This window comes from Bubalus bubalis, chromosome 5, assembly GCF_019923935.1.
Source record: "Bubalus bubalis isolate 160015118507 breed Murrah chromosome 5, NDDB_SH_1, whole genome shotgun sequence".
NCBI lineage: Eukaryota > Metazoa > Chordata > Mammalia > Artiodactyla > Bovidae > Bubalus > Bubalus bubalis.
In genome coordinates, this window is record NC_059161.1 from 1665991 (window position 1) to 1679154 (window position 13164).

The 13164-nt window shown below is 43.7% G+C and overlaps 1 long non-coding RNA gene across 1 annotated transcript; it reads right to left on the reverse strand.

The window, feature by feature from the left end:
- Positions 1 to 2486: 2486 nt before the first annotated feature.
- Positions 2487 to 3833, reverse strand: LOC123333554. The gene is made up of 2 exons (XR_006550927.2): positions 3422 to 3833; positions 2487 to 2809 (listed from the first exon to the last, which is right to left on the reverse strand). It is a non-coding gene; the product is annotated as an uncharacterized LOC123333554 (long non-coding RNA).
- Positions 3834 to 13164: the final 9331 nt, after the last annotated feature.

The following is a 13164-nucleotide window of genomic DNA, read 5'->3' on the forward strand; positions in this document are numbered from 1 at the left end:
CACGTGTGCTCAGGCGTGTCTGACTGTGCGACCCTGTGGGCTGCAGCCCGCCAGGCTCCCCTGTCCATTGGCTTCTCCAGGCAAGAACACTGGAGTGGGTGGCCATGCCCTCCTCCAGGGGAGCTTCCCACCCCAGGGACTGAACTCGGTTCTCCTGCACTGCAGGCAGATTCTTTACTGTCTGAGCCACCAGGGAAGCCCACACAAAGCAATATCATTCTGTTATTGCTCTAATGTAAGGCAAGAAGGTTTCCATCTTGTATAACATCTATAATATAAAGCAGATGAGGAAATCATTTTAATGCATTCTGTAACTCATTCTTAAAAATTAAATATCAATTATAATTGTTTTGCCTAAATTCTAAGTATCTCTTAAAGGAAATGTGAAATTAGAACTCATTCAGTATTCAGAGAGGAAAATTTTGATAGACAGATCAATAACATAGTGCTTTAAATATTTTATAGAAAGTGTTTTAAATAAGATACATGAAATGAGAATCATTCTGTTAATAACCAATTTCCAATACTTGCATTTAGGTGTAACTTTACCTACAAAGCATTTACGCTAGCAGTAAAAACTGTCCTAAGTCCTTCAGTGATGCTTGGGTGAAATCAGCTTCTAAATGTTCAGCTGCAAGGACTTGGCAGAATTTCTTAATCAGATGTTTTGGTTTTGAGCAATAGAAATCTACTCAAGCTATCTTGAAAAAAAGCTGTATAAAGGGTTTATTATATGTAATTAGGTTTATCACAAGGAACCTCAAGAATGCAGCAACATGAAGAATTAGACAACTAAACAAGAAAACTGAAAAATAAGTGTCTACATTCGTACTCGGGGACTCTGCAGCTTCCTGTGTTCATCACACCTCTCTCTCCCCAGACCTCTTTCCCTGTGTTCATGGTCAAACATTTGCTCCCAATCCTGCCTTCAGACTGCGCCTCATTGCATGCATCTCACAGAGGCTGACCAGCAGCTTAACTTCACATCTCTAAGGGGGAGACTCTCATTGGCTGTGAAGGTCAGGGCAGTCCCCACAAGTGGACACGCTGACTTCCAGGAATAAAAGGGGGCTTTGGGGTTGGTATCATTTGGAAAAGGCTCACTCGCTCAGATCTTGTGTGTAGATCACGCAGTGCTGTTGGGGTTTCAGAAATGAGACTTGAATGTAGGAAGTCCTCAGTCAGTGGGGTCTAAACAGCTGCCCATCACCCTCCAGAGGTTACGTTTCTACATCTCCAGCTTAATTTCAGTGGAAACCTGAACATGCACGTAAGGAAACTCTTTAATTTTGTATTCACATGTAAAAACTAGGCCCAAGGCTCTAGATTAGGTGATTTTTTCCCAACAATTATCTGACAAGCTTAGAATCATTTTCACTCACCAAGCTCTTAGGAGAGAAACTTAATTTTTGAGTTGATTTATTGCTGGAGCTTCATGAGATTAAATGCAAGTCTGAGGGATATGATGGGTTCTTTTTCCAAACCACCATATCTGGAAACATAAGACAGGCTCCAATTTTACAAAGAAATCTTTCACTGGGAAAATTAAATACTTGTCATCATACATGCATTGACCCTGACTGGCTGTCCATCCCTTCTCCCCAGGACCCCTCATTGGTCCCCAGCCTCTGGCCCCAACTGCTCTTCACCTACATCCCAGGCAGCTATGCCTGCTCGGCACGCCTGGTCCCTCCTGTGTTCCTCACTGAGGTCAGAACCTGGGCTTTTCACCACTGGGAACAAGGGTCACATGTTGGAACTAAAGTAGCCAGAGAATTAGCATGGCAATCAAAACCCACTAGGATTAAGACCCACTAGATAATCTCATCACCTTTCATTTGGCAGTTTCTAGAGACAAAGTATGGCTATTTGCTTCTTTGGGGAAGAATGTTGATCTTGTACTTAACCTGCCTGGGCTGGCATAGGGCACAGAAGATTCCTGGTACTACCAGAGAGAGAATTGGAAAACGGAAGTTAGTATACAAGTCTCAGCCTTTAAAGGAAGCGGAGCCTTTGGGTTAAGGTTTCTTTACGTTTATTTAAATCTTTGAAATGAGTCATTACTGATTCATGGCCCAGCTATTTGATTTCTAAAGGACTGACATCTTGATTTTTTTTATAGGTTTCTTTATTATAAAATTTATCAGGACTATGTTTTTATTTTTTTGGTCATGCCCAGAGGTATGTGGGATCCTTATTCTCCAATCAGGGGTTGAACTCGAGCTCCCTGAATTGGAACTGCAGAGTCTTAACCACTGGACTGCTAGGAAAGTTCCCGACATCTTGATTTTTAAATTGACAGCAGTGAAAAGTGAAAGTTTTTCTTTGAAAAACTGATGTTCTTTTAGGTCATTTCTGTCTCTCTCCAGAAATGATGTTTTAAAAGGCTAATGACATAAAGTTACAGAGCAAAGCAGTTCACATTATCCCATTTGGTTCTACTAATAAGCTTAGTGATTATGCGGACAAAAATATGTTATTGTTCCCATTTCAAAAATAGAGAAAATGGCACAAAGCCCTTTAGAATCCTTGCCCACAGATCGCTGGCCAAACAGGAAGTGAGCCAGTGGCCCTCTGCCCTGCCTCCCATGGTTTGAAGCTCTGCCCTCTTTCCTATTTCCTGGCTCTTCTGTGTTGAAACGCTTCGCGCCTTCAGCCAGGAAATTCCTCCACTGGAAACACAGTCAGTCAGTCTGGCCTCTTGGAAGCGGTTGTAAAATGACCGGTCCTCTGTTTCGGTTTGTGTTGGTGTATCTCAGAGCTGGGCAGTCCAGATGATAACTTCGGGGCAATGAACACCTTCCCACTCCTAGGAGGTGGGAAAGCCCTGAATTAGCAACATCAACACCACCAACAAACGGTCCCAAGAATCTTCTACCATCTGGAGACACAAGACCAAAACAAATGAGCAAATGATCACCACATAAACCAGGAGCTTCTGATGAGGTGCAGGGCGTGAAATGAAAAAAGCTGACAATGTAAAGCAACAAGGCAGCGTGTATGGGGAACACATTTGTCAAATGAAATGTGGGTCGTGTAAACTAAGGGAGTGGAATTTCTTATTCTATTGCTGATCAGCAGCACGGAGCTCAGAGGAAGGAGGGATTCTGAAGCTTCTGGGCTGGTTGGTCAGACCTGGTGGAGGAGGCGTGGCTTGGGGGAAGCCTTCAAAGAGCACTGGAGAGTAGACAAGCAGGAAGGATGCAAGGAAGGTGTGACGGCAGAACAGGAGATGGCACGGGTGTGGGCATCCTTGTGATGTACGTTGGAATAGAGGGAATCAGTCATTAAAAAATCAACTTAAAGAGCACACAAGGGCCAGGTGGTAGAGGTCCTTGAATGCCAGCTGAGGACAGATGACTTCATGGGCACCAAATGGGCTGAACTTGGGTGGATGCAATTAGGAAGTGATTTTACTCACCAGCACCTCCTAAAAACACGCTCCAAATAGGATTTCCCTTCTTCACCCCTTGAGTGACTTGTTGAGCAGCTTTCTGGGCAGACTTAGGGCTTTGACTAAACCTAAATAAACATGCCAGTCCCTCAGGAAGTCAGAGCTCGTCTCTCGCCCTCAGCTCGGGCAGACCCGAGGTTTGGGAGCCAGCACTGGGTGGGGGGCTAGTCTGCTCCTGCTCCAGCCCCTCCCCACCGCGGCTCTGGGCTGCTTTAGGGTTGGAGACGAGGGCAGAGACAGGCTTAGAGGGGAGGAGGCATCCACCGCCAGGATGTTTGTAGTTCTCATTTGGCCACCTAACACGTGGCTGGCATCCAAAGGCTGACATCCAAAGGCTGGCTCCTCCCCATGGCATGGCACGGCAGCCAACGTCCCGCTGGCTGTCCTGACTGGCCGCCCACTGCCTCCCTCTGTTAGGATCCAGGCAGGCAGCTCTCTCGAATGGGATCCTCCCAAGGCCGTCCTTCCCAGCTACTCCCCGAGGTACCCAGTGGTCCACAGGGAACACTGCACATCTTTGTTCCAGAAATGGATGGCTGCTCCCCAGAACAGCAAGCTGCCTTTGTTCCCTGCCCCGACTCCACGGGCAGTTCCAGCTTACCTCCTCACCTTCATCCTGTCTGATCCAATTTGCTGGGGACATTTTTCCCCCCAGAGTTATGTTCCATTGTTGTAGCAAAACCTCCAGCTGGAGTGTGAGATGCAAAGCACCCCCCTTGCAGACAGCGCCAATCTCTGCAAATAGGTGGACTGAGATACCTTTGGTTTGGAGGTGGGAGGGGAAGGAACGTGGAGAGACTTTCTACTCACAGGAGTTCCCCGACTACCAGGAATCTCACTAATGAGCCTCTGTAAAGGCTGCACACAGGGGATGGTATTGATTATTGATGGATCTGTTTGGTCACCTCCTAGTTAGTCCTAAAATGATGGATCTAGTCTCTCTTAAACGTGAGTGCGTTTATCATCCGTTGTCCCTGCCTTGAGGCTTTGGCTGAAAACTCTCCTTTCACATCCTGTGATACGGGCACTGGGAGTCCGAGGAAGAGGAAGACTTGAGGAATGGGGAACAGACGAGTGTTCTGCTCTGCACTTTGCCTGGGAGCCTAATGGTCTGTGTGTGAGCCTCTGCCCGCTGTCCTAAGTGGCGCCTTTGGCTTGCTGGCTTGTTGGGCTGCGGCTGCCTGAACTCAAGCAGGCACTCACAGGCCCCAAGGACTGCAGTTTTGTCTCCTTGCATCGTGGGTACCGCGTTTCTGTGTCGTTAGGACTCCATCTCCCTCGCTCCGACTTCGCCCTGGGGATTGTTCTGATGCTTTATCTTCTGGCAGTTGCTGTCTAATATTCTTTCAAGATGAGCTTAAATAAATATTTATCACCTAAAATTGGGTATTGATTTCTCTCCTAAGTTATGGTCCTCAAAGTAAATCCGTTTTCAGCCACGAGTGCTTGCATCCCACCTCCAAGATGAGTATTTGATGTGTGTTGATGTGTGTTCTCCGTCAAGTTCATGGCAGACGTTTGAGGTGTCATGTGGGAAAACTTGGGCTTTGTGTTTTTAAATTTTTTCTAAGTGTTTTGAGCATTAGAGCAGTAGCCCATGCTTCTAATAACAGATAAAATAACGTGGAGCAAACAAAGCTAGTTATCTCCTCTTTCCCACCTCTGCCCCAGTGCTACCCGCTCACTGCTCCTCCCCTGAGATAACCGGTCTCAGTGTTTTGTTAATACACAGTCAAATATATACTCGGATACGTCGAGGGGCTATCTCTTATCATACTTCCTGCAGCTCCAGATGTTCACAGGACTAGATGCCACTTGAAGACCCCCAGCCCTTGCGTCCCGACCTACTTTTTTAAAAAACATTTTTGATGTGGATCATTTTTAATGGCTTAGTCAGTAAAAGAATCCACCTGCCAATGCAGGAGGCATGGATTTGATCTCTGGGTTGGGAAGATCCCCTGGAGAAGGAAACGGCAACCCACTCCAGCATTCTTGCCTGGGAAATCCGGTGGACAGAGGAGCCCGGCGGGCTACAGTTCATGGGGTCATAAGAGTCGGACACGACTTAGTGACCGTCACCACCACCACACTGAATTTGCTACAACACTGCTTCTGTTTAATGTTTTTTGATTTTTTGGCCGTGATGCATACGAGATCTTAGCTCCCCAACCAGGTATCGAACTCACACCTCCTGCACTGGCAGATGGAGTCTTAACCACGGGACCCCCAGGGACGTCCCCCAACTTACTTTTTCATTAGACAGTTTATCATAGATTTCTCTGCAAGTTAGTAGATCTATAATAATGTTATTTTCTTAATACATAATTATTTCTCATATGCGTTATTTTACATAGAAGAGAAAAAGCTATACCAGGGTATGTTCCATATAGTCTAGAATATGTTCAGTTTGCTCAGTCTTTCCATCTTATTTATTTGCATCCTCTCCTCTTCTCCTCCCCTCTTCCCTGATCCTTCTGCCCACCCGTTTCTCCTCCAGGGAATTTGTGCAAACAAGATGATACATATTTTTCTGGGTTTTCCTCCAGATTCATATAACCATACTAAGATAGGTAGATTGAAAATCATTATTTGCTTTACAAAAATGAGATTGTTATATACTCTGCTCTCACATCTTAGTTTTCTCATGCAATAATGTCTCATCCAAATTCCTTTATGCTGACTAGCAGAATGCTAATTCATTCTTCTTCATGGCTGCATAATATTCCACAGTGTAGATGAAAGTAACATATGTAGCCACCCCTCTCTCAGTTGACATGCATTTCGTTTCAAATCTTTTTCACTGTAAATGATGCTGCAATGAACATCATTGTACATATACCCTGGAGACTTAAAAATTGAAGAACAGTTGACTTACAATGTTGTGTTAGTTTCCAATGTACAGCACAGAGTGTGTGAATATATATATTCTTTTCAGATTTGTGTTGGGGACTTTTACTTTTAGGAAATAGATTCCCAGAAGGGTTGCAGGGTTGAAGATGTGTGTAGTTTCCATTTTAAGAGATATTACCAGATACCTTTCCAAAAGACTTTACATTTCCACCAGAAATATTTTCCCCCAGTCCCAACCAGAAATAGGTGTTATTATACCTTTTAACATTTGACAGTCTAATGACTAGAATGTGTTAGTTCTTTTAATCAGTATTTCCCTGACCACTAGAAAGCCTGAGCATCTTTGCATGCGTTTTTGGCTTCTTGTATTTGCTCTTTGACGAGGGAACATAGCCTGCCCGCTGGGGGGTTGTGTGTGTGTGACGTGGGGTTTCCTCCGCAGCTTGTTATAGCTCTTTGCATGTTATGGACATTGGCCCTTTCCCTGTCAGAAGCACAGTGAGTGTGTTCTCTGCTCCATTGTTTATTTGTAGATTTGTATGTGGCACAGCCTGCCATTCAAATGTTTCTAATCTTTGTACTGCTGGAAATGTCTTTTTGAAAACCAACATCTGGATTTCCTATCTTAGCTGAGAAGGCCTCTCACTCTAAGTCCACATATTGTAACCTAACTATTCTCATGGAATTTTTGATGTTTTACAACTTTACACGTCATGGCATAGAGTATGATGGTGTTCTTTCCAGATGGAGAACCAGTCCCTCCGGCATCATATGGCAACAAACGCTTCTTTCCCTCCAAGTGAAAATGCCACCTCTGCTCACGTCAAGTACACCCGTGCCCCGGGGACTGTTCCTGGGCTCAGATGTGTTCTGCTGACCTGACTGGTCCCAGACCAGAGCCGCAGCGACCGGATTGCAGTGGTCTTCTGGCTGCGTTCTGACGCTGGGGGAGGCAAGCTCTCCATCACTAGCTTTCATTTTTACATGCTTTCCACGTTCTGGAGCTGTTCTTCCCTGTGAGCTCTAAGATATTTTGATCCTACATCCATCCCCGCTTAAAACAACAACCACAAATCTTGGCGAGAATTCTAACTGGAATCGCACTGAATTTCTGTCTTAATTTTGAGAGATTTGTCGTTTTTAACATGTCTTCCCACTCAAGGGCGTGATAAATTGTTCCGTTTTGTTCAGATGGTGATCCAAGCCCTTCAATAAGGTTTTACTTTTCTTCATACAGGTCCTTTGCCTTTAAAAATATAGCTCTGTGTCACCAATAACAAATGGCATCTATTTCTCTCATTTTTAGTGGCCTTCGAAATACTGAAAAATATTAGAAGTGGTTCTTTTTTATTGAAAATTTAATTGAGATAATAATAGCTTAGCATGCAATCTTAAAGCGATAATACACAGAGATCCTACAGACTTGTACCCAGTTTCCTCAATGGCTGCTGATGCTGCTGCTGAGTCGCTTCAGTCATGTCCGACTCTGTGCGACCCCAGAGACGGCAGCCCACCAGGCTCCCCCGTCCCTGGGATTCTCCAGGCAAGAACACTGGATTACAGAAAAGTGTAGCACAGCATCAAAAGCAGGGCATTGACGTTGTACGATATGGACGTCCTCAGTTCTCCTTGTATTTGTGTGTTTAGTTCTATACAATGTTATTACACGAGTAAATTCATGTATCCACCATCATGGTCAAGACTTGGGGGGAGATCCTGAATAATTCATCACCACAAGGAACGTTCATTTTGTTCTTTTGCAACCTTCCCCACCCATCTCTCTCATTCTTAAGCCCTGGCAAGAGCTGAACTACAATTTTGTCATTTCAAAGTGATATATAAATGGAATTATATAGTTTGTAATACTTGGGGATTGATTTTTTTGCCCTCAGCATAATTCCCTGGAGATCAATCCAAGTTGCTTTGCACGTATCAATAGCTGGTTCATTTTCATGGCTGAGTAGTATTCCACAGCACGTACATACCAGTTTGTTCAGTCACTCACCTGTTGAAGGGCATCTGGGCTACTTACAGTTTTTGGCTGTTTGGGATAAGGTTGCTATGGACATTCATACTCAGACTTTTGTGTGACCATAAGTTTTTGTTTCGCTGGGATCGATGCTCCAGAATGCAACTGCTGGGTTGTATGGTAATTGCATATTTAATTTTATAAGACACCGCCAGCCTGTTTTCCAAAGTGGCTGTACCCTCTTACATTCCCATCAGCAGTGCAGCAGTGGTCCAGCTTCTCTGCATCCCCATCAGCATCTGCTGTTGTCACGGATATTTATTTTCACAACGATGTTGGGTGTGCAGTGAAATTTCATCACAGCTTTAATCTGCATTTCCCTGAGGACTAATGACATTGAACACCTTTTCATGCGCTTGTTTGATATAAATATATCCTCTTTAGTAAAATGCTTGTTCATGTCTCTGCTCATTTTCTAATTGGTTTGTTCGATTTTGTTTTTAACTGTTGAGTTCAAGAGGATCTTTATACACTCTAGCTGCTAGTCCTTTGTCAGATATGTGGTTTTAAAATAGTTTCCCCTAGCCGATAGTTTATCTTTTCATCCTCTTCACATGGGCTTTGGGAGAGTAAAAGTCTTTGAATTTTGTTGCAATCCGGTTATTCATTTTTCCTTTTATGATTTATACACCACTTCAGTTGTCATACATCCTGCCTAGCCCTAAGTCGCAAAGATTTTTTTTTCTGTTTTCTTCCAAAATGTTTCATAATTTTATGCTTTACGTTTATGTCTGATGCCCGCTTGTAGTAATTCTTGTGTAAGATGTGAATTTAGGTCTGATTATTTTTTTTTTATACTTGTCCATTTGTCCTAGCAGCATTCATTGAAAAGATTTTTCTTCCTCCATGGAACTGCCTTTCGTTTTTGTCAAGCCTACCTGGGCATATGTGTATGGGCCTGTTTCTGGGTTCTCCATTCTAACCCACCCAACTACATATATTTCCCTCTACAAGTCCCACAGTCTCTTGGCCATTGTAGCTAGATTACAGGCCTTCCCATCAGGCAGGGTAATTCCTCCCCTTTTATTCTTCTTTGTCAATATTGTTTAGCTATTCTAGAACCTGTTCCATATAAATTTTAGAATAAGTTTGTCTATGTCTACCTGACCTACCTCTTGAGAAATCTGTATGCAGGTCAGGAAGCAACAGTTAGAACTGGACATGGAACAACAGACTGGTTCCAAATAGGAAAAGGAGTACGTCAAGGTTGTATATTGTCATCCTGCTTATTTAACTTAAATGCAGAGTACATCATGAGAAACTCTGGACTGGAAGAAACACAAGCTGGAATCAAGATTGCCGGGAGAAATATCAATAACCTTAGATATGCAGATGACACCATCCTTATGGCAGAAAGTGAAGAGGAACTAAAAAGCCTCTTGATGAAAGTGAAAGCGGAGAGTGAAAAAGTTGGCTTAAAGCTCAACATTCACAAAACGAAGATCATGGCATCCGGTCCCACCACTCCATGGGAAATAGATGGGGAAACAATGGAAAAGTGTCAGACTTTATTTTTCTGGGCTCCCAAATCACTGCAGATGGTGACTGCAGCCATGAAATTAAAAGACGCTTACTCCTTGGAAGGAAAGTTATGTCCAACCTAGATAACATATTCAAAAGCAGAGACATTACTTTGCCAACAAAGGTTTGTCTAGTCAAGGCTATGATTTTTCCTGTGGTTATGTATGGATGTGAGAGTTGGACTGTGAAGAAGGCTGAGTGCCGAAGAATTGATGCTTTTGAACTGTGGTGTTGGAGAAGACTCTTGAGAGTCCCTTGGACTGCAAGGAGATCTAACCAGTCCATTCTGAAGGAGATCAGCCCTGGGATTTCTTTGGAAGGAATGATGCTAAAGCTGAAACTCCAGTACTTTGGCCACCTCATGCGAAGAGTTGACTCACTGGAAAAGACTCTGATGCTGGGAGGGATTGGGGGCAGGAGGAGAAGGGGACGACAGAGGATGAGATGGCTGGATGACCTCACTGACTCGATGGATGTGAGTCTGAGTGAACTCCGGGAGTTGGTGATGGACAGGGAGGCCTGGTGTGCTGCGATTCATGGGGTCGCAGAGAGTCAGACACGACTGAGCGACTGAGCTGAACTGAACTGAACTGATGTCTCACAAAATTGCTGGATTTTCATAGGCACTGCATTGAAGCTATAGATGGATTGGGGGCACTGGCGTCTTTCCTGTTTGCTCCTCCAGCCCATGAACACAGGGTGTCACACACTTGTTTAGGCCTTTGATTTATTTCATCAACATTTTATAATTTTCAGTGTAGAGATCATGAACACATTTTGTTAAATATATTCCTAGGTATTCCATTTTCCTTGCGGTGATTGTAAATGGTATTTCACTTTGAATTTCTTTTCCACGTGTTCATTGTTAGTATATAAAGATACCCAGGGTTCCATGTGTTGATCTTGCTTCTTATGATTCTGCTGAAATTAGTTCTAGGGTTTGTTTGTTGTAGTGTCCTTGGGATTTTCTATGTAGACAATCACGTTGTTGCAAACGGTGTGTGTACTCACTCACGTCTGACTGTTTGCAACCCCATGGACTGTAGCCCACCGGGCTCCCTGTCCTTGGGATTCTCCAGGCAAGAATACTGGAGTGGGTGCCATTTTCTCCTCCAGGGGATCTTCCTGACCCAGGGATCAAATCTGAGTTTCCTGCACTGGCAGGCAGATTCCTTACCACTGAGTCACTGGGGAAGCCCTATCTGCAAACAGGGATAATTTTATTTCTTCTTTTCTAGATGGTATGCTTTTATTTTATTCTTGCCATAGAGCAGCGATTAGACTTTGCAGCACTAGGTTAAATAATAATATAATAATAAGTGGACATCCTTGTCTAGTTCCCAGTCTTAAGGAAAAAGCATTTGGTCCTTCACCATTGGTATCGTTTCAGCGGTAGGCGTTTGCAGAGTCTTTGTGAAGTTGAGGTCATTCCTATCTTGATGAGATTTTTTTTTTGTCTTTTTGTTTGTTTCTTTGTTTTTTAATCATGAATGGGTGTTGGATTTTGTCAAATGCCTCTTATTTGTTAATTGATCATTATGATTATATGATTTTTCTTCTTTAGTCTGTTGCTGTGCTGATTACATTGTGGATTTTCAAATGCTGAACCAGTCTTGCAGACCCAGAGTAAATCCCACTTGGTCATGGTGGATCATTTTTTAAAATACTATGCTGCAAACAATTTGCTGATATTTTGTTGGAATTTTTGTATCTAAGTTCATGAGAGATATTTGTTTGCAGTTTTCGTTTGTTTTACTGTCTTTGTCTGACTTCATATTAAAGTAATACTGGCTTCATAACACATGAGTTAGGAAGTATTCCTTCTGCTTCTATCTTCTGGAAAAGACCGTGTTATTAATTCTTGTTAAATGTTTGATGAAACTCTCCAGTGAAGCTATCTGAGACTGATGATTTCTTTTAGGGGACTTTTAAATCAGAAATTCAATTTTTTAACGGTTATAGAATGATTAGGGGGCTTGCAGGTGGCAGCAGCGGTGAAGAATGCGCCTGCCAGTGCAGGAGACATGAAAGAAGCGGGCTCAATCCCTGGGTCGGGAAGAGCCCCTGGAGAAGACAATGACAACCGACTCCAGCATTCTTGCCTGGAGAATCCCGTGGACAGAGGAGCCCGGTGGGCTACAATCTGTCACACAGAATTGAACACAACTGAAGCAACTCAGCACATGCACACATAGAATGACTTAGGTTGACTGTTTCATCTTGACTGAATTTTGGTAATTGGAGATTTTAAAGAAATTGATCCATTTCTCTTAAGCTGTCAACCTTATGACCATAAAGCTGCTCCCTGGCCCGGCCCTGCCCCCAGTGAAGAAGGGCTCACAGAGGCCTGTGGTCCTACCCCTCCTGCCAACTGAGGGGCCCTGGCAGATGGAGTCAGAATTCATTTGGAGTTGGAAGTGGAGGGAATGTGACAGACAGTAAGGTGCCACTTTCCCCTTGCATAAATGTGAAATTGATGATTTTTTTCACATTCATCCAGATATTCTTTCATGCCAAATGGACAGTGTGCAAATAAGGTCTCCATGAGTCATCCACATATAAAAACATACTTGGAACTCAAACCCCAAAGAATGCGCTATCGACTTCGTAGAGAGGCCCAGCCAACCAGACAACTTTTGTTCAGGCTCCCCAAGGCCAAGGTTTCTACGCAGACAGCAATCATGAGAAACGTCGGACCTGGCACAAAATCGGCACAAGCGGCAGAATGTATGGTTTTTAGAACATAATGGTTATTTGATCTCTGTGCAAACCTCAGCATACTTCTCTCTCTCTCTCTCTCTCTTTTTTTATCCTCTAGAAAGCTATAATTTGACTTTAAGAGCAGTAGTTAGGAGCAAAATGCCAATCAAGTCAGAAACTGGTGCATTATAGCCTCTCACGAGTGAAGCATTATGTGGAGGGAAAACGGCTCTGTCTTGAAGACTCGAAGCACTCTGTCCATCCCAGGCCTCCTCTTGCTGTCCCAGGGATCTCCCCAGGTGGCTCCCCTTCTTGGCCATGACCAGTCTGCCTCTTCTTCCAGAAATCTTTTTTTTTCCGAGATTACCCTCAAAGGGCCTTACTTCTGCCATTTTTGAAGGCAGGCACAAGTCTTTTCATTTTAAAGGTTTCAGTGGTCTGTGTTTTTGAGAAACAGGGAACTAAAAGTAAACAAATGTTGGAAAAGTTACAAAAGTTTAAGAACTTGCCCAAATTTATCTTAAACCTGTGTCCCTCGGCTGCAGTGAAAGGCAGCTGAGGCTGGGCGGCCTGTCCCAGCGCCTTTCTCTGGCTGTCATGTAGAGCGTCT